Here is a 22,935-nt window from a genome sequence, read left to right as displayed (position 1 = left end):
GGAAGCAATCGCCATTTCTCGCATCAATGTTTCTCCTCCCCTCCCTCTCTCTCCTTTCCCCTTTCTCCAAAATATTAAGCATGGCATCACCCATCAGGGCTCGGGAACACCTTGTGTTGTTTTAGTCAACTGATTTACTACACTGGTACCTACGTTTCAACAGCACTTCCCTCTGTTCTTTCTCTTACTTTTCTTTAAGAAATGTTAAAGTCCAACTACATAATAATATCTCTATATCTTATTTCCAATGGTTTTATTCCAAATATCTATTTTCTATATCTCATACTTTCTATATCTCATACTAGTGCATTTGCATTTGTTTGGGATGTAATGAAAGTTTTTATTCCATCCCAACAAATTTGCTCATTCTCATGTTGCTATGCATTCTGCCCTCCTCTTCCCACATATTAAAGGTTCCCCATTAAAGTTCTACATCATTTCTTAAGTCTTGTCTCATCCACTAATTTCTATTAACATCAGCAGATGAAAGTAATTGTGTGCCCATAAACAGAATTTAACCTTTTGACTACCTGCTTCAAGACTCTTTTTACTTAGACATTATACAACCTGGAAAAATTAAAGCAGAAAACAAGTATGTTGTGCTATTTAAGTCACTCCTCTAACAGACACTAATTTATCTCCCAAGCTCAAACCTGTTCTTATAGCAACTTAATTTCTAAGTGACCAGTTTCTATAACAGTATTTAAAATGTTAGTGAACTTTTATTTGACACATAACATAGAAATGTTAAACTTTAAAGATGGTTGAGTAAATGCACACCAATGTTTTCACAGTTTATAAGGCAAACTAAAACATATTGACAAACTGAATCTGGATGTATACCACAAGATGTAAGAACTGCACTTGATAATTTTTGAAAATTCAAAGTTTGCCAAGAATATACTACATCTTCTTTATTCACTCTGGGAATATGTTCTGAGCACCAAAAATGTGTCAGGTCTTCCTCTGAGCACTGGAGAATGTAGCAATAAATAAATTAAAAGAACATTTTCTACTCTCACAGAACTTACCTTCTAGAGTAAGGGGACAGGATAAAAAAGGAGCACTGTAATTTTAAACTGAGTGGTCAGGATGACCTCAATGAGAAGATGGAGCAAAGACTATCAGGAGATAAGAGAGAAGTGCCAGGTAGGCACAAGGATAAAGACCACCACAAATAGAGGAAAGGGTAAGGGCAAAGCCCTGAAGAGAGGCAGAACTGGCCATACAGGACTTCACACAGGTCATTAGCTCTGCTGGAGCTAAGTGACAAGTGGGAGAGTAGTAGCAGAGAATAACAGAGAAGGCAGCAAGAGGCAGGGACTTTATACTCCATGATAAAGTCTCTAATGAGATGGGAAATCACTGGAAGGTTTTTACTAGAAGATATACATGATCTAGCTAATGTTTTAAGAGGCTTTCCAGCTAAGAACCAAAGCAGCAGCAAGACAAGTTAGGAGACTACGGCAATAATTCAAGAAGAGAAATGACATATTGACTTAGTAGACTTGAGTGGTGGCAGTGCAGGTAGTGAGAACTGATTGGTTCTAAATACAGAGCCCAAAGCATTTGGTGATGGAATGGGCATGGGGTGTGGGATAAAGGAGGGACTGAGGAAACTGCCAGATTTACAGCCTGAAGAAATGGAAGGATGGGATTATTTACAGAAATGGAGAAAACAAAGGAAGAGCAACTTTGAAAAAGAGTATCAGTTTAGTTTGGAAATATGAAGTATGTGATGCTTATCAATATTCAAATGCAGATAAAATAAATGGTTGAATATAAATCAGGAGTTTAGAGGAGAGGTCTGAGCTAGAGACAGAAATTTGAGAGTCAACAACATATAGAAGCCAAAACCTGAGCTACAACAGAAATTTGAAGGTTCTCCCTTCTCTCTATAAAAGGGGAGGGGGAAAACAACAAAGAAAATGCATTTACTTATAGAACAAAAATCATTATGAGGAGGACTCTCCTTAAATCCACTATTTTATTAAATAATAAGCACTGAACACTTACAAAATAGAAAACTCCAAGAACATATTCAAGAGGATTCAAAAGGTAATGCAAGAGTTCCCCTGCTCTCAGCAGAATGTCCACCTAGTTGAGGAGAGAAATAGTCCATGGGAATAACTAGAGAGGGGAAAGAAATCAAGTGTATACTCTTGACAACAACTATGCCACTTGGATGCTGTTGGTCCAGGGGAAGATATGCCAGCTGGATAGAGGAAGGACATTTGACAATGTGTATTTGTTCTTCTAAGGATCGCAGGCTAGCAAAATGGCAGCATGCCATGGAGTGACAAGTCATTTTGGGTGGTTTATGGTTTTAACTCAGCACCCCTGAAGGGGTCAATAATTTGGTAGTCAGTCATTTTACCAGCTAGCACTATCAGATGGCTGGCATATTACAGCTATATTCAAAAAATCTCTCTCAAGATGGTAGGGGAAAACAAGAATATTCTTTCATTTGCTTTTCATCTTTTTCAGAAGCTGCTGTCAGGTGGCCCAGAATAACTGGGAACACAGGGTTACTATGCTATCTTCCTCCAGCTTCTACTCTCTCTCTCTCCAATTTCTGATTCTCTTCCTAGATCTCTTCTGGTGCTCAAATTGATTTTGCAGCTTTTTTCTCTTTCTTAGCTTCAGCTCCAACTTGTACACTCCTATATTTTCTCCACAGCTAACAAAGTCATTTCCACAAGTGTAAAAGAGAGATGATTTTTTTGGTTGCTGACTACCCATCATTTTCCAAAACTTCTTCCTGTCCCTACAGAACAAAATCTCCTCTCAGCTTTTCTTTAAAATTTTTTTTTCAATAGATCACTTATAAAATACCTGATGGGTATTATTCCCAATTTTGACTTCATTAGCACTGTCACCCACCGGCATATGATAATTCTGAGGAATCATGTTGCTTCTTGGTGCACATATTCTCATTTAAAGTTTCCTCTTAGAGACGTGTTGCCTGCTTTAGCTGTGATCGAGTCAACAATCATATTGCTATTTAGACAGATGAAGGTCCCTCAACTAAGGAACTTGAAATACTTTCTCACGCACACGAGGACATCTCTTTACCATGTAACACCACTTCTTCAATACTTACTACTGAAGCAATTTTCTACAAGCAATTTCAAACAAATGCTCCCAATTCTAAGGACGGAACTGGTGATTAATATCTCAAGGCAGTGAGCTCACTGCTCTACAGGAAGAAGAAGGTGACTAAAAGGAAGAAGGTCACTTCCTTAAGTAACTACTTTCTTCATCTTAAAGACTAGAATTAAGAGTATGTTCATCCCACATTCTTCACAGCCTCCCCAGACCTATTTTCTCTATACAGAGTAAATAGAAGCTGAATACCAAGTAGCCAACTGATGAGTAGATAGCAAAGCCAAGACAAATGACTACTGAGAGTCATACTGGGTTTCCTTTCATTCAACAACACCAGCGTTCTTCTCTGGAGAGAGAAGGGATCCTGCAAGTATCAGTCTAATTGACAGAGCCATCTTCTCCTCACTGCTCCTGCAGTGGCTCTATAGTTGGTAGAAGTGGCACACCAATACCGATGTTAGGTTAGACATAACATCGACTGCCCCTGGAGTTTTCCAAGATCAACTTCCTATTCCACAAACTAGAGGGAGTCAATAAAAGAGAAAGCTGTTCACACCTTTGCCCAGGAATATCTACAGGCAGAAGTTACTCATATTATCTCCTATACTTTGATATACAAGGATGACACAGAGTTCATAAAAAAATACTAATCTCTGTCATGAATGAAAGTTTGAGGTCTAAAATTTGATGCATGTGAAAAATAAGGAGATCTTAAAATCTTGATGCCTAGATTTAAAAAATATTAGTACCCTTGTCTTTTTTCATCAGACTTCTTAGGCAGACACACAAGAAACCAGACCCTCAACAGATGAGCATCAGATGACTTTATCAACTTAGCTCATGCTTCAAAAAATAAAATCACATAAACATAAGACTCAATGCAACTAAAGGCTAATATGTCCAGAAAACAGATTATGAACTATAGCCTAATAATGAGAAAGGGCTCGGAGAACATTACAGAGACAGAGAATATCAAAAAAGTTGTAGGATCTCTTTAAGATCACAAAGTTGTCAATGAAGGTTTGAAATTAGCTGTACTCTCAAAAAATTTGCTTTCAAATTATTTAACAAGAGATAAGCAATTACAAAATTAAAAAGGAAATGATAAATGACTTAAAAATATAGATACTGATATATAATATATACAGACTATAAATACTTCAAAATTGTTAAGAAAAATGAATAATAACCAATTAAGATCATATTTACAGCTTTTATCATTAAAACAATGTTAAAGCCAATTCTGCTTCATCTTCCAAACATAGTCACATAGCCAAACCTGTGACTATGTCATTCCCCCTAATATCTCTCATTGGTCTTTTCCATGTTTTCCCAATCATCACTCATTCACATTAATCCAATGATCCTGTCTCACTGATCTCCAAACCACTCTCCACACTGGTTTCATGCTAGTTTTTCTAAGATGGAAACTTGAATGAATCGCTTCATCCCTCTACTGAAAACTCCATTTCCTGCACACCAAGTGCTCTAGCTGTACTAACCTATTTCTAGTTCCCTTGTATCTCCATCCCTGGAGGTTTCGCCATCTGTGCTTCTGTCCTAACATTCCCTCTGCCTGCAGTGCCTTTTCCTCTAACCACTAACCAATTAACAGCAAAAATAAGTTTGCCTATTCATTGTTCAAGGAAGTTTAAGTATCACTTCCTCAATGAAACCTCTGATCCCATTGGTACAATACAGTGATTTTCAGCTAGTGCACCACAAGAATTTTTAAACATGTAACACCTGACTATTCAGTCAGGGGAACTGACCTCTTTTCCCTTAGATTATCAAATTAAAACAAAAAATTGAGAGCAGCCAAGACAACAATAGCCACAGTGTGAACAAATAAAAATTATACCTATTTTTGTCAGATCAGTAAAAAACATATTTTTTGGTGTGCTGCAGAATTTTAGTCATTAACTTATGTGTGCCATTAAATGAAAAAGGTTGAAAATCACTGATATAATATACATTCCATATATCTTTAACAGCACCTGTAATCTTTCATCTATACTTCACATACTTTTACATGTCTTTTTCTCAGCAGTGCAACAAGTGCTCCTAGAAGACATTTCTGTATCCTTGGCACTTATGGAAATGCCTGGCCATGTGTTTGTTAGGTATTCGATTTGTTTCTAAAATTCATGAATTACCATTGTATATAAATGTATACAAATAGCACTGTATAAATGTATGGATTCTGGGTACTTGGTGACTCAAGTTAGGCAAGTTTACACATGTCTGGAATTTCATCATATTATGTAAACCAAGAATATTTAATCTCTCATTAATATAAATGACAATAAAGTAATAAAAATTCCCAACCTCCCTAAGTTAATTAATTTGGTCATTTTTTTCTAACATATAATGAATGCTATTTAGTGAATTTACTGATGCCACACTATATAAACTGATACAAATACATGAAAAAAAAAATAAATCCCTGAGTGAGAACCCACCCAAATGAATGCAGATGAGCATTTATCTATCACAAGTAAAACACTATTGCTAGCAGCTGTACCGAGAGGAGATTCTGTCTCTGTCCTCAAAGAGAATCCAGTGTTAAAGGAAGTAAAATGATTATATGATTAGAAATCAAAGCCCAAGATAATTACAATACACAGAAGATTGAACTTTAGGTCATGTGACCAGAAAAGGCTTGCCGAAGAGAAAATGTGCGATTTTCAAAGCTATGAAAGGGTAATGTATTGAAAGGAAGAGGTAGGGTAGAGTAAACAGAAAACAAGAGCAGGAGCATGTCCTGGACCAGTGGCTAGAGCAGAGTGTCTCTGACCCACAGACAGTCTGGCAGAGGCTGCACAGGAGGGAGGCTCAGGAAGTGCAGCTGGACAGAAGTGTATGGACAGATTACAAAGGCCATGGAAAGTCAGCATGTGAATGTGAGCTCATTTTTCACACCAAGACTACAGGGATAATGGCACATAGATTCAACTAAAGAGGCCAGGGTTCTGAGGACAAGGGAAAACACTTCAAAGGCCATCGGGAGTCCTTCTGCTCCTGCAATGTAGGCAGAGAGCCTGGTCATTCAAAGAGCGTTAAACCCAGACTCAGTTGTCTACTGGGTGTCAACAAAGTAAAGTATGGTTGTAGTTCATTTCTCCAGGATACAGCCATTGAATTCCAGATTTTATGTTTTCTCAATGTTCTATGAAATATTTATTTTAACATCTGGACAAAAAGAGGTCATGAAATAGGAATGATACTGCAGAAGGACCTAAAGGTACAGAACTTTCAGGCTGAGTCTGCACTGAGCAGCAAAGCATTGAATGTTTGTAGGAGTGTCTAACCTGTTACCCATGGACTGCATGTAGCCCAGGATGGCTATGAATGCAGCCCAACACAATATCGTAAATTTACTTAAAACATTACAAGATTTTTTTGTGATTATGTGTCACAATGTATTTAATATGTGGTCTAAGACAACTCTTCTTCTTCCAGGGTGGCCCAGAGACACCAAAAGGTTAAACACCCCTGGTAAAGTGTAATAGATGGCCAGCTTTAATTCTCACATTCTTTTGGCTTAAAAGAAAGCATATCTAGTCTAGAAGCCCCATCTATCCTCATTTCCAGAGCTTTCAAAGGGAAAGTTTTGCCCTCCACACAGAATAAAATGAATGTGCACTTCTCTATAATGTTGCATTGCTACGAAGTTTACACAGAAATAACTGTAAACCGATGGCCTGGAGTCAGATGTTCTCCGTATATAGGTAACAGTGTTTGTCTGCTGGGTTAAATTATGTTTTTTAAACATCAAATTATTCACCTATATTAAAAGATGAGAATTTTCCACACAAATAAAATCCAGATTTCTAGAAACATGTAATTCTGGCAATACTCCCCAATTTGCCACCCAGCCACCTCACTTATAGTCCTGTGTTGTACCTGTTGGCATTTGTTCTATTCCCTGTTTACATACATAGGTCTTTGGATCCCTGACAGTTGGTGACCAGTCTGAGCTGGTTTTGCTTAGGATAGGATTCACAAAGAACACTGCTTAGTTTTACATTTAGTACTACTGCTTACTAGTTGTGTAACCTTAGACAAGTCACTTAACTTCTCTATGCCTCAGCTTCTCCTTTTATAAAATGAAGACAATAATAATACAACTTACCTCAGAGGAGTTGATGGAAAGAATAAATTAGTTTAGATAAAACAGGGGTTCTCAAGGTGTCGGGGGATAGGGAGACATTTTTGGTTGTCACCACTTGGGGAAGTACCACTGACATTTAGTGGGCAGAAACCAAAGATGCTGTCAAACATCCTATAATGCACAGGCCAGCCCCCACAACAAACAAGTATCCAGCCCAAAATGTCACTAGCACTGACGATCAGAAATCTGGACATAAAAGCATTTAGAACAGCACCTGGCACAGAGGAAGCTCTCTGTGTTAGTTACTATCAATAACAACAAGTCCTGGCTGGTGTTTCTACCACAGCTGAAGAAACATCTAATAGCTCAAGAGCTCTTTGTGTTATCTTTGACAAATTTAACTATCATTCAAACAGGGAAATATACTTAAAATTCTCTGGTTCCACATCATTAATTCAAAAAGCAAGTGATTAATTTGAGAAGTATGAGAATATATTTTCCTGAAACAAAAAGCTGACAAGAATATACTTTGGCAAGCAACAACGCACAATATTTGAAAAGTATAACGTTCTGGAAAATACAGGACACAAAAACCTGGACACAAATTACCACAACTTATAAGACCCTAGGCCAAATCCATCCAAATTCCAAGCTTAATACACTGAGGATACCCACCAGTCCTAAGACAGTTTTCTGGAAAACATTAACAAAAGGGGAAGTAGAAACAAGAGTATCATATTAAAGAGCCTACCAAACCTGACACTACCCCAATGCCTACCCAGGAAGATACTGAGGCTTAAACAGCTCAGTCAGGGATCCAAGGTTAGAGGTCCTGTTTGGATCTTGAATCAGCACAAGAGGTATCTGCCAGACCCAGGTCAACTCACAAGAAAAGCAAGCAAAATAGTCCAGAAACGACTGAGTTGTGCTGTCACACTTGGGAGAGGCTTTCAGGATGTCGGAACCACTAATGGTCTGCACACGGCTCCTGCTGCTGTGAACCTGAGGTACTGACCAGGGTTCTTAGCCCAACATTGCAGGCACCCCTGGCTAGTCTATTGGGGCCTCAGTTTTCATATTTTTAATATTAAAATGTGGAAGAGCTGTTATCCATAAACACACAGAACACTGATTTTTATTTGCAATAATCTCTCTTCAACATTTACAACCCTAAGACTTGAGTTCCTCTCAAGGGACACCTTGGGAACTGTAAAGGTCAGACCCTTAACTGAAACAGGAAAGAGTTCTGTTGAATCAAAGCCAAGAAAAGCATACCACTGATTCTCTCAAACGTGACATAATAAAAATACAAATAAAACTAAAGGGCTCTACAAAAATCTACAATCCACAAAAAAACTATGCATGTATAACATGAATTAAGTCTCTTTCAAATAGAATTAAGTCTCATCAAATAGATGTTCAAGCTAACATCTATTTGAACAGCCATGTGTATAACACAAGTTGTTATGTCTCTTTTAAGCTCAAGCCAAAATTTATTTAAGCACCCATGAATAAAACAGTGCATTACCACAGATGTCAAGACTGGTGACATGCATCACAGAGAAAGATTCCCAAAAGTGCTGTGGAAGGGAAGGCTTCCATTAGAGAGTCACAGGAAATATGTCATCAAGAGTGTAGCACAGAGGGATTCAGAGGGAGAGATAAGGCTTTGACTGGCTGGATTTGTCCATCTAGAAGTCATTCCAGGCTGCAAGCAGAGTACAAGCAATGGCACTGAAGTTAGAAAGGCTATGAGTCCAGTTTGGGGTGCTGGGTTCATGGTGGAAGGGGGACACTATGATTTGAGACCAAATCACAACAGCCTGGATCATCAGAATGTGGATTCAGCTGCATGAATGATCTTAAAGGTCAGAGATACTAGGTCAAAATGTATAGCAGATGGCTAAAGAGCGAAAGCTCTCTTTTGCCTAAATTTAAGTATCTTCCAACATTTAGGAAAGAAGGTGCTAATTCTATTATCATTATTCTAATATGACGAATGAATAAGATTCCACACCTGTAAGCATAAGACTGAAGCTTGGAAAACAATAACAGCCTTAAATTACCTTTCAAAGATTTGAGAAATAAAACTTAAAGTTATTTTAAAACCACTTTCTACTAACAGAAACCAAAGCTTCATCCAGAAAGTGTACACTTGTTTAGTGCTTAGAAAAGGGAAGAGAAATAAAATAATGGATTTTTTAGCCCCCAAAGCAGCACCGTTTAATCTTTTAAAAATTACCTTGTATAAGTTTTCATAGTTGAATGCTACAGTTTTATATTTATAGAAATCCTCTGGGATGAAACTTTCAAAAAACAATAGGCTGAGAATCAGCAGGGAGAGAATCTGATGTCAGTTACATTCTGAAAATCCATGAACATCTATGAGTCTCCACAGCCCCAGCTTTCAGCTAAGAGTACTGAATCATCATCTTCAAATGCCATTTCATAAAATATGATTTGAAATAACAGAGATTTGTTAACTGCTGTAAATATACTCAGGGAAGCAGTGGAGCAGCACTGACTTGGCTTTGGGGGCGGGCTAATTGGAATGTTCAACTCTAGGCTCCCTTAGTACTAGCTGGTGGCTTTAAGTGTAGGTTTCCTTTTCTATAAGGAAGGGATAATATTTACTTCTGCAATATGTTAGTAGGATTAAAATGTATATAATGCACCTAGCACACCACAGGCACTAAATAAAGGCAGACATTAAGTCCCTGGTCAGTAATAAAATAGAAAATGGTTATCCACTTCAAAATGCAGTTTCCTGGAATTCTGCTTGGAGAAGAACAGGGATTGACTTCTAGTCTTTTCCAAAAGGCAAGCACATAAAAATGATACTGGAGAGGACACATGGCTGGAAGTATGAAGGGTAAAACCAGGAAGCTGAAGATAAACAGAGGCTTAGAGTCCTGCACATAATAACAATGAACATGGAAGAAACATGGGACTCTGTGCTTGAAGGAAAGTGCCCTTTTTTTCATTAAGAAAGACCTCTGATGAAAAAAAACTGTAATAAAGTATTGCAATAATTTCATAACCAAAATAAAGCAGGGAGCTGGTTAGGGTCCATGAGTGTCACTAAAGAAAACAAAGAGGGCTTTGGCAATACCCAAATCCTATTTCCTTTGCCTGTTTACAATTCTCACATGGGGTTCAAATGATCCCACTCCTGCCCACTTCTAGTGTCATCTTTTACCACTGTCCCCCAACTCCACTCTCCCCTAGGTTTACTCCACTCCAGTCACATGGCTTTTCTTCTATCTCTGGAACATGCCAAGCGCATTGTTCCTTGAGCTTTTTTGCACATCTGCCCAAAAACTTTCAACGGATCTTCCCATAGCCAACTCATTCTAAATATTCAGGTCTCAGTCAAACTGTCACATCTTCAAGGCAGTCTTCAGTGACCACCATTCCTAAATTTCTCCCCACCTCCCAGTCCCTCTCTAGTCTCTTACCTGTAATGTTTTTTCTAGTATTCATCATTATCTAAAGTTGTCATTTTTGTTTATATGTCTTTTGTATCTCTGCCAAAATAAAAGGTCTTTGAAGGCAGAAAGCTTATCTGAATTTTTCAGCATTCAGTCCCCAACGGCTATAACAAAGTGTGGCATAGATGATGCACTCATCAGATAAATTTTCCAAAGAATGAATTCAAATGATAATAATTACCATACTTCTGCAAACATAAACTAGGAAAAGTCCCCAGCAGCAGCCTTAGTTTCATTTCTTTAATGCAGTTTTATGCAATAACAGTCTTTAAAGGTCAAAGTTTGAGACAGAAAGATTTAGAGAATGAATTCTTCAAAATAATAGAAAATATATAGGTATGTATATATTATACATATTTTTAATTTATGAATAAAGCAACAGTACCATAAGTTGTTTTTTGAGATGCTGTTTCTAGAAAAAGAGAGTGTATGAGTAGATGGTATGAGGATGGCAATTTATCTTTCAGAAGCTTCTGAACAAAGAGTTCTGAGATAAACAAACTGAACTAATCCCTGTATTTTGAGAGGTTAAACCTGCCACTTTGTTACCTTGCTAAATTTATCCAAACTATTACTGAGTGAAGTGATGAATTCAGTGATTCCATCTGTGAAATAAAGACAAATGACATGGTGAACAATTGGCACAGTAAAGGAATGGCAAGTCAAGTTCTCAATGTTAACCCATGTATTAACGAAAGAGAGAAAAAAATTCCCTTTCTAATCCTAAACCAAAGTAAGCATGCTACTGAGATTTCAAAATATGGCCAGGTGGCCCCTGAATGGGTAAAGCAGTTAACTAAAACCATAGCCAGCACAATCATGACTTGTACTTTAATTTATAAATTTTGTTGTTTTGAATACAGCTTTTATTGATGAATAAAACATGCCGGTTACACTTGTCTGTATCACCCACGCATCATCTGAGTCACCATTCTTGGTCACTCTGGAAGGCCCTGGGCGCCAGCATGAAGCTGGACCCCACTGAGCACTCCTCAGGGTCTTCAGGGTGCAGGAAGAGACCTCGCTCCTGCAAACATCCCCTGAATCCCAGCCCAAGATCTGAGTGAAAAGGGGTTAAGCATTTGCAACTTCACTGTTGTATATCTTTTATAAACAAAGCTTTGCCTAGCCCATCCTCCTCCTCTACGGAGGACGCCACAGGGCTCAGAAAACATAACCGGAAGCTCGGGCTCTGGCCTCCGTTGACCGATCTCTAGTGAGGCCCGGAAGGTAAGTCATCTGACCCCGGGTGACTCAGTTTTCCAATCTGTCAAATAGGATGGCGAGAAACCCAGCCTACCTCATCGGGTGGTTATGGGCCGGCCGCCCCAGGCTGGCCGGGGGCAGCAACTCCTTGGTCGCGCCCGCTAGGGGCCTTGCGAGCGGAGGGGCGGGCTCGGTGGGGCGGGACCTGAGATCCAGCCCTGCAGGTGACGCTTAGCCCGTGGCCCACCGCCTGACGCCGCCCCGGACCTCCAAGACTACCCTGCCCTTGACGTCATCACGCTGAGCCCACATCTTGCTCTAGGCGACCGAAGACCGGCCGGGGCCTACCTAGAAGACTCACTGATTGGTGGGAGTGTCTGTCAATCATCCACTGCCCAGTAAGCAAAGTGGAAAGGCAAGAGAGGGCGGGCTGACCTGTCCATTGGAGAGGGCGGGAATTTGGAGCCTGCGCTTTGTCACCGCGGAGCAGGTTGTGCTTATCTGAATCGACTACTGCTCAATTTTATGAAGTGGCTGTTTTCCCCTCGTCGACACTTTTGCTTCTTCCACCTTTGTCCAGTCTCTTGGCGGGGATTTAGTCTCCAGCTCGTGGAAAATAATCATGGGACTGGATTTCAGGGTTCCTGGGCATTTTACACTACGCAATTCAACAATGAGAAAGTGGGACATTTCCTTTCTCTGCTCAAGGTTCACCTCCGCTTTGAATTCAAGTCCTCCAGACCTACTTAGGAGACCTTTTCTCTAAGCTCCTGTCACATAACTGACACTTCGGTCTTCATAGTAGTCACATTTAATTATATGTGCGTATGTTTTCCCACGAGATAGTGTCTTTTCATTATTGTCTTAATTCAATTTATCTATATATTTTAATTAAACCTTCTCCACAATAGATGCTACAAATATTCTTCAAATATTTAGGGAAATAGAGGATTTATACAGTGAAAATTCGGCTTCTGTTTTTAGTTTCCCAGGCACTAAGTTCACCTCGAGTAAACTAGAGTTGCTATCATTTTTTATATTCTTCCAAAGACATTCTAAGTGCTGTTATTAATTTTAAATTACACATAAGCATTAAAAATTAGGCTATTAGTCTGCTCAGTGTGCACATTTTGAATCTTAGTAGATTTCCTCCACTTGCTCCTTTAAGTAGTTATTACAATTTACATTCCTACTGCTAATATGTGGGAAGACCTTTCTCTCAACCCTCGCAAAAATTGATAAAATACAATATTGAAAATTTCCTGAATCAATGGGTGTGAAAAAAAATTTAAGGGATAACATGTATGAAAGAACTGCAACAATCCTAACTGTATATCTTAGTAGTAAAGTGAATGAACTTGTGTAAGCACCTCCTGCATCAAGATTTTAAATGTTTTCCAACTATTTAGAAGCTCTCATGCTCCTTAGTTATTGCATGCCTACACAGAAATAGCCACTGTTTTGAATTTTACCACCAAATTAGTTTTGTCTGCTTTTGAAAACCTATCAATGGCCACACTTAGTGTGTACTCTTGTGTGGCCCTTTCACTCAATAATATATTCGTGAGATTGAGCCATATTAAAAAAATGTAGTAGTGGTTTATTCACTTTCATGTTTTTATATAATCTCAGAATTTCATTGTCCTAATATTGCTTTACATTAGGTTATTTAAAGTTTTGGATGTCTATAAATGATGCTGCTATGAATATTTTTGTACCAGTCTGTTGATGCACATTATTACAGGTTTGATTTTGGTATATACCTAGTAGTAGTGTTACTGTGCCACAAGATATGTGTATATTCAGTATTAGAAAACAGTGCCACATTGTTTTTTAGTTTACCAATTTATAAATCACTAGCAGTGAATGGAAATTCCAGTTGTTCCACATCTTTGCCAATACTGATATTCTGTTTTTTTGTGTGTGTCTTCTTTTTTGTTTGTTTTTTTTGTTGTTTTCAACTTTATTTATCAAACTAAAATACAAAACACTGCTTATATTTGGTGTATACATTTTAATGAGTTTGGACCGTTGCATACACCTGTGACACTGTTACCACAAATAAGATAATGAACATACCCATCATAACCAAAAGATTTCTTGTGTTACCTGGCTTTTTCATTTTAAAAAATTGGTGGTAAGAGCACATAGCACAAGATCTACCTTATTAACAAGCTTTTAAGTGCACAACATCCTATTAACTATGGTATACATGTTGCACAGCAGATCTCTAGAATTACATTGTATATAACTGTAACTTTATCACCATTGAAAAAATCCTCATTTCCCCTCTGGCAACTACCACTCCCCATTCCTCATTCCCCATCCTCTGGCAACTACCACTGTATTCTTTGTATATATGAGTTTGATTATTTTAGATACTTCATATAAGTGGAATCATGCAGTATTTGTTCTATGACTGACTTATTTCTGAGCATAATGTTTTCCATGGCTATACAGAGACTCTAGCTTCTTCCTCCAAATCCCTTGGAAGCCTAAAGCTAGATTGGCTTCTCACGTCTGCCCTTCAGATGATCAGTGCCATGAATGGGCCACAAGTAGGTAAGAGGCACCACTGGGACTGCTAGTCATCCTCTCCCCACCCCATGGTGCAGCCTCATCCAGCCTTCAGATGAATTCCCCTAGGTCCAGCACCTGAACCCGTAAACTTCTCTGGCCCATCCAGGTTCAGGATCTGAGTCTCCACTGATTCCCAGGTGGTCATGGAGAAGTTTTAACCCTGAATTTTGTATTCAGAAATCTCTAGAAATTATCCAGACAAGACAGATGCTATAAAGAAAAAGTAATGGTTGAAACAAGTGAGGCAATGTCAGAGTAAGAAAATGTCTCTGGTTGTGCACCTGATCTCTCACGTGCCTTTTAAGCAATTAGAACTAGATACTGCAGTCATTTGTCACCCAATTAATTTTGAAAGACCAGAAATGCATGGTTTAGCATTTGCTTCAGTAAAAGCAATTGTTATTTAGATAAAAAGACATTTAAAATGAGAAATGAATTTTGATTAAAATGTGCAGGTACTGATAATACTCACTTGTACTGTTTAAATGCTTTAAAAATGCACAATGTTTTCCTGGTACATGATGTCACAAACAGAAAAATTTCTTTCTTCTTTAAGGCCGAATTGCATTCTATTGTATAAGTATATATTATTTTTATCCATTTGTCTATTAACAAAAACTTGGATTGGTTCTAAATCTTGACAATTGTGAATCATGCAATAAACATAGCAGTATAGATATCTCTTTGATATTGATTTCAATTCTTTTGAATATACTGATGAGTGGAATTATCAATAACACATAAGGATGCCCTGGCTAGTATGGCTCAGCGGATTGAGTGTCAGCCAGCAAAGCAAAGGGTTGCTGGTTTGATTCCCAGTCAGTGCACATGCCTGGGTTGTGGGCCAGGTCCCCAGTAGGGGGCACATGAGAGGCAACCACATATTGAAGTTTCTCTTCATCTCTTTCTTCCTCCCTTTCTCTAAAAATAAATTAATAAAATCTTTTTAAAAAAATAGAAAAAATAATAACACATAAGAAAATGAGTCATGAAAATCCCCCCAGCAAAGAAAAGCCCAGGGCCCAATGGCTTTTCTAGTGAATTCTACCAAACATTTAAAGAAGAATTAGTCTATGGCCATACCACCCTGAAAGCACCCGATCTCATTGAAAGAATTAACACCAGTACATCTCAAACTTCAAAAAAATTGAAGAAAAGGCAACATTTCCAAATTCATTTTAAAGGCCTGTATTACTCTGATACTAGAACCAGAATAAGGATCTACAAGAAAAGAAAATTGCAGGTCTATATCTTTGATGAATGTAGATGCAAAACTCTGTGATGAAAATTATAGCAAGCAGAATTCAACATCACATTAAAGGGATCATAAACCATGATTAAATGGAATTTATCCCTGGGATACCAAGATGGTTCAATATATGCAAATCAATAAAAGTAATACACCACATTAACAGAACAAAGGATAAAAATTATATCCTTTTGATAGATGCAGAATAAGCCCTTGTAAATATTTAACTTCCCTTTGTGACAAAAGTTCTGAACAAATTCAGTATAAAGAGAATGTATCTGAACATAACAAAGACTATATATGACAAGCTGACTGTTAACATTATACTTAATTGTGAAAAATGCAGTTTGCCTTTAAGGTCTGTAACAAAGCAAGAGTGCCAACTCTCACCACTTCTACTCACCATAGTATTGGAAGTCCTAGCCTGAGCAATTAGGCAAGAAAAAAAGCATCCAAATTGGAAAGGAAGAAGTAAAATTGTCTCTATTTGCAGAAGACATGGTCTTTCATATAGAAAAATCCTAAAAATCACATACACACACACACACCTATTAGCATAAATAAACAGATTCAGAAAAGTTACAGGATACAAAGTCAACATATAAAAAATTATTGTATTTCCATCACTAAAAATGAGCTACTTCTAAAAAATTAGGAAAACAGTCCCATTTACAGTGGCACCAAAAACAATAAAACATTTAGGAATAAATTTAACCAAGGAGGTGAAAATTTTGTATACTGAAAACTAGAATACACTGATGAAAAGTATTAAAGAAAAGACAAATAAATAAAAATTCTGTCAATTATTGGAAGACTTAATTTTATTAAACTGTCCATACTACCCAAAGCAATCTATGTGTTTAATGTTAACCCCATCAAAATTACAATGGCATTTTTTTTACAGAAATAGAAGAACAATCCTAAAATTCATATAGAACAGCAAAAGATACAGAATATCCCAAGCAACCTTGAGAAATAAGACATAAATAGAAGTACCACACTTCCTTATTTCAAAATATATTATAAATCTACCATCGTAAAAGCAGTATGATACTGGCATCGAGACAGAAAGACAGGCTAATTCAACAGAATAGAGAGCTCAGAAATAAACCCACACATACAAAAGCAACTGGTCTTCAACAACAATGTCAAAAATACATAATGAGGAAGGATAGTCTCTTCAACAAATGGTGCTGGGAAAACTGGATATCTCCATGTAAAAGGATAAAAATAGACCCCTATCTTACAACACACACAAAATGCAACTCAGAATGGATTAAAGATTTAAATGTAAGACCTAAAACTACAAAACTGCTAGAAGAAAATAAGAAAAGCTTCATGACATTAATCTTGGCAATGATTTCTGAATATGATACCAAAAAAAGAGAAAAAGAAAAAATAAGTAGGATTATATCAATCTAAAAATCTTAGATAAAAAAATCAACAGAGTGAAAAAGCAACCTAAAAATGTGAGAAAATATTTTCAAAACTAACTTCCAAACAATACAAGGAACTTCTACAGTGTTTTAGCAATAATAATATTATCCCAATTTTAAAAATTGGCAAAAGACTTAAATAGACATGTCTCCAAAGGAGACAAATGACCAACAGATGTACGAAAAGATGCTTAACATCACTAACCATCAGAGAAATGCTAATTAAAACCACCATGAGATAGCTAGCACCTCACACAAGTTAGGAAGGATAATAACAAACAAATAACAAGTGTCGGCAAGGATATGGAGAAATTGTAACTCTTGTACTGTAGTTGGGAATGTAAAATGGTGCAGCAACTATGAAAAACAGCAAAGAGAGGGAATTTTTTGTTATGCATATATAGGGGTATCACATAAGGATTTAATTTGCATTTCATGGATGACAAAAAGAGTTTCATACTTTTTCACATCTTCACATGTCATGTGGATACTCTCTTTTGTGAAATGCCTGTTCAAGCCTTTTGCCCATTTTTGTTAAGGCAACAAATCTTCATTAAATGCCTCCAAAGTTACGGGGAGGAGGCCATGATGCTGGACACACTGTCAAAGTATATCTTCTCCATGATGTTCTTGGGCTCAATGCTCTCTTCTTGGCTACCAATGAAGATCTGGCCTGAGTCATCAATACTCCAGCCATCTTTGCTCATGCATACCTTTATCTGGCTGTCTGTCAGGCCCCCAAGCATCTCAGCCAGCAGCCAACAATCAATGTGCTGATAAGTGATGCCCACAACATGGCAGATAAATTTCTGTACAGAATTTTTAAAACCAGTTATACCTCCCAAAAGGTCCATGTTTTCATCTAAGGCTTGCCAGAAGGTCTGGAAGTGACAGGTCTCCAGCAAGTCTCTGAGGTACAAAATCTGTCAGATGAGCCATTCTTCTTGATGAGCCTGATCGATCATGCACTTGCACAGAGTGAAGTCAATGTGGGGCAGGTTAGTGAGGGCCTTCAGCAGGATCTCAGCGATGACCATAGTCTAAAAGAAGGCTGGGTTAAACTGGTACAGATTCAGGACAGCCAGGTTGGCTTCCAGATCACAGGTATTCTCCTTGGCCTGAATCTCTACATAGTGCTCCAGGATAGCCATATTCTCAGGATTGTACCTGTTAATGCCCTTGAGCAACTTGCCCACGTTAGCTCTCATCTGCTCAAACATTGCCATGACTGCTGCTGCTTCCCACACGGTGGATTGGTGGGGCATCCTCCAGTACTGGAAAAGGAAAAGATCCTTTTGCCCATTTTTAAATTATATTATATGTCTCATTGACTTCTAGGAGATTTGTCTGTATTATTGTTCTATAGGAAAACATAAATAAATGCTACTACATTAAGCTAAAATTTTTTGTACAATAAACGAACCTGTTAACAAAAGGAAAAGGCAACCTAATGAATGGAAAAAGATATTTGCCAATGACACATGTGATACAGGGTTAATATCCAAAATTTATAAAGAACTCATACAACTCAACATGAACCCCACCCCTCCAAACCCCGAATAATCCAATTTAAAAATGGGCAGAGGATCTGAACAGATCCTTCTCTGAGGAGACATACAGATGGACACTAGACATATGAACAGACACTCAACATCACTAATCATCAGAGAAATGCAATTATAACCACAAATTAAGACCTCACACCTGTCCAAATAGCTATCATGAATAAATCAACAAATAAGTGTTGGTGAGGATGTGGAGAAAAGGGAACCCTAGTGCACTGTTAGTGTGATTGCAGACTGGTGCAGTCATTGTGGAAAACAGTATGGAAGTACCTCCAATTAAAAATGGAACTTCCTTATGATCTAGCGATTCTACTTCTGGGTACATATAACAAAGAAACACAAAACACTAATTTGAAAAGACATATGCACACTTATGTATACAGCAGTGTCATTTATAATAGCCAAGATATGGAAGCAATTCAAGTATCCATCAATTAGTTGAGTGGAAAACAAGTGGTTATGTTTATACAAGGAATATTATTACTTACCCACAAAAAGAATGAACTCTTACCATTCATGAAAGCATGGAAGAACCTAGAGGGTATTATGCTAAGTGTAATAAGTCAGTCAGAGGATAATAAATGCCACATGATTTCCCTTATATTCATAATATAAAGAACAAAATAAGGAAACAAACAAAATTGAAACAGACTCATAAATATAAAGTACAGACTGATGATTGCCAGAGGTGAGGGGTGTTGGGGTCTCAGTGAAAAAGCTGAAAGAATTAAAAAGTACAAATTGATAGTTACAAAATAGTCATGGGGATGTAAAGTACAACATTGGGATTATAGTCAGTGTTATTGTAATAACTATGTGTGGAACTAGCTGGGTACTGGAAATATCTGGGGAATACTTTGTAAAGTATATGATTATCTAACCTCTATGGTGTATACCTGAAACTAATACATAATTACATTGAATGTAAACTGTAATTTAAAAATAAAATTTAAAAGTATCAATATAACAGCTAAAGCATATTTATGAAATTTTTGGAATATCAACAATAAAATATTTTAATTGAAAAAATTAAATATTTGTTGAATGTTGATGCAATGCATATATTTTTTATAAAGTCATGCAAATACAATGCTCCCACCTAATCTGTCCTCCACACTGCCACTAGTTATGACGTGTGATGAAAGCTTAAAGTCCTAAAATAGATTTGTTTATAATGCAAATCAGTAATATATATTAGTTTGGGTTAGAAAGGAAATGATGAATATGTAAGCTCTTAAGAGGTAGAATTGAGAGGACATGACAGTTTCCTTTATTTGAAAACAGAGGAATAGGAAACGGGTGACTGTTTGGAGAATTTGCCATTAACTTAAATCAGGATATCAGGAGGAAAGCTGCATTGGACAGGGACTGCGATATAAACTCACTTCTGACCATTTTGTGTTTAAAATAGGTATGGTTCATTTGGAAATGTGTCTAGTGGGCATCTAGATTATAAACCTGGAGGTTTTAGGAGAGACACTTCAGGAAAATATCATTCAGGGAGAGTGTACAGACTGAAGAGGGAGAACCCAGGGCAGAATCCTAGGGAATACCATCATTTAAGGAATGTGTGGAAGCAGAAGAGACCAAAAGGAAATTCAGATGCAGTGAACTCAAGATCAGAGAAAAAGCACAAGAAGTATTTTGAAAATGATCCAGTGATGAAGTTTCATCAGAGTGAGCAAGAATTAACAGAAAACAGAAAAAAATCCTAATAAAACAAGAAAAATATGCACACATTTACTTAAAGAGATTAATTGTAACTCAAACCTTTAAGTGCTATAAAGCAAGAAGAAAGCTGGTAAAAGTTGGAGAAGAACAGCATTATAGGAAAACAAGGGGAGGCAGCAATGTAATTGAGTAGGCCAAAAGATTCCTTTGTTTTATTCCATAAGACGGCTCTAGTAGCACTTAACTGTCTTTAACTTCACTCAAAACAATTTTATTAGATTGTATTGTGACAGCTGTCATATTGACATGCATTTAAAAAACATCAAAATTGGTGAAGTTTTGTATAGTCATTTTAATAATGAAGATAGGAGAAAATACACAACATTTTCAGCATATTATGCTTTATTATTTCAAAAAAGGTAAAAATGAAACTGAAACACAAAAAGAAAGATTTGTGCAGTGTATGGAGAAGGTACCGTGACTGATCAAACATGACAAAAGTGCTTTTCAAAGTCTCATGTTGGAAATTTCTCACTGGACAATGCTTCATGGTGAGGTAGACCAGTTGAAGTTGACAGTGATCAAATGGAGACATTAACTGAAAACGATGATATACCATGCAGGAGATAGCTGACATACTCAAAATATCGAAATCAATAAAGTTATTGGTGAAAATGAGAAATGTGTCCTTAATTTTACCAAAAAAACATACAGACTTTTGGGTCCACCTGATATAACTGAGTAGCCTTGAGGGATAGCCTTGATTGGTAGTACATGAAACTATAGGTTCCTGAATCATCTAAATTGATAAATCACTGTAGATTCTGTGAGGACCTATGGCTGGGCATTGATTCATTTTGTCCTAACATTTTTGTTATATTCCCTTTATTATTAGTTTGCAACTAAAGTCATCTTAGGATTTTGTCTAAAAGGGACAGCTATTTAGTAATTTGATAATTAGATAAAACACTAGTGCATATAGTGCTCATTATAATATAGTTACCATTAAATAACTAAATAACTTTCCTACTGTATAAATAAAAAGGTGAAAGGTGAAAAACCTTGGATTGGTGGTTTCAATTTTAAAAATGAAAAGTTAATCAACCTAGAGAAGAATGCAGTAGTAGATAACTGTTGGCAGTATTCACAGAGTCCAAAGGGATATGGGTTCTCAGGCAAATTGTTACCTTTAGGTCTGATCTAAGGGAGACTTTGCATATAAATTCATTCTTAAACAAAATGTAAATTCCTATAGAATTTATTGAAAAGGCAACTTTAATTTCAGCAATTTAACTACTAGAAGTCAAAAAGACAAAGTAAAATATGCTTTATGAGCCCAGAGCTAATGTTAGAACTTCATTGAACTTTGCCAGCCCAAACCAGCAGTGAATTTGGTCATTCTCATCCTGTTCTCTCCTAATTTGAGGGATTTGGTTGCATGTTGGGAAGCTGTTTAGCTCACTGCGGTCTCTCACATTACACAGGACCACAACCCCAATGAGCATCTTCTTCTGCTCCCAAGTGAGTCAAGACAACCAGGAAGGAGGCTCTCTTCCGCCACTATGACTCATGGCACATGAGACTAAGCTGGTGCCATGGGGTAGGGAGCCACTGCACTCCCCTTACATGTGGACCTGATGTTTGCCCAGGCCAGTTAAACCACCAAATCCACATAATACAATTCAGCCTCCCTTTTGCAAAGTTGCTAAGAAGTCATAGAGAGGTCATTGGTCTGATTTCCAGCTGTGTTTGTAAAGTCTTCACACAATGCTTATGTTGGCAGGAAGAAGCTCCTGTAAGATTCCAGTGGTAACATGTGAGGAAAGGCCAAAATAATGGCAGAACATCCAGGAAAACAATGTTTATCATTATCATTAATTATTTTTAAAGGAGGTTTTCCAATTTGCTTTTGTACTTACTGGGGGGTTCCTTAGTTTTTTTGTAAGCATCTGTAACCTGATGTTGTTTCTGTATTAAAGAAAGAAAGGAATTCAAGAGCACTGTTAGCGTTTCTTAACATTTGGAGATACCATGTGATGTACAATTTCTCCATAAAATTATGTTATCCATAAAAGTGCTTTAAAAAAACAAAAACAATACAAGCAGACAGCACTATGGTGCTCACTATTTGTTCTTGTTAAACTCATATACTAATAGCAGGAACTAATAGAGTTAATGGGATATTTTTTTAATTAGGCTGTTTAAAAATTTATAAGGGAAGAAGATTGGACCAATCTTCTTCCTCATCCTTCCTTCTTCCCTCCCTCCTCTGTCCTCCCGTCCCCTCCCCCTTTCTCTTCTCCCCTCCTTCTCTTACCCCCTCCCTCCCTTCCTACCTTTTTCCCCTTTTTGCTACAAAAAAAAAGAGATCTAGAAAACAGTCTTTACACCTAGCCCTATTATCAATACTGGGTTCTAAAAATTTCAAAAGAAGTTCGTCTTTCTGAAGAGTTATACTAATAATATCTGGTTATAACAAAGTGGGCAATATTTAGGCAGAACCATTACCTATAAG

General features: G+C 37.3%; 1 protein-coding gene and 1 pseudogene across 4 annotated transcripts in view; both read right to left on the bottom strand.

The window, feature by feature from the left end:
• Positions 1–12,237, bottom strand: part of STARD3NL (STARD3 N-terminal like) — a 178,483-nt gene extending 166,246 nt beyond the window's left edge. The window contains exons 1-2 of one of the 4 annotated variants that reach the window (XM_036010804.1): positions 12,014–12,201; positions 11,263–11,318 (exon numbers count right to left, since the gene is read on the bottom strand). The gene's annotated coding sequence lies outside the window, so the exon portion shown is untranslated. Of the gene's footprint in view, positions 1–11,262; positions 11,319–12,013 lie in introns of all 4 variants that reach the window. The other 3 variants (XM_028526101.2, XM_036010807.1, XM_036010806.1) reach the window with 3 other exon arrangements.
• Positions 12,238–17,718: 5,481 nt separating this feature from the next.
• Positions 17,719–18,436, bottom strand: LOC114507986 (annotated as a pseudogene).
• Between the last annotated feature and the right edge of the window lie 4,499 nt (positions 18,437–22,935).

The sequence above is a fragment of the Phyllostomus discolor genome, chromosome 10 (genome assembly GCF_004126475.2).
Source record: "Phyllostomus discolor isolate MPI-MPIP mPhyDis1 chromosome 10, mPhyDis1.pri.v3, whole genome shotgun sequence".
NCBI classification, from domain to species: Eukaryota; Metazoa; Chordata; class Mammalia; order Chiroptera; family Phyllostomidae; genus Phyllostomus; species Phyllostomus discolor.
This window is presented reverse-complemented; position numbering and strand designations above follow the sequence as displayed.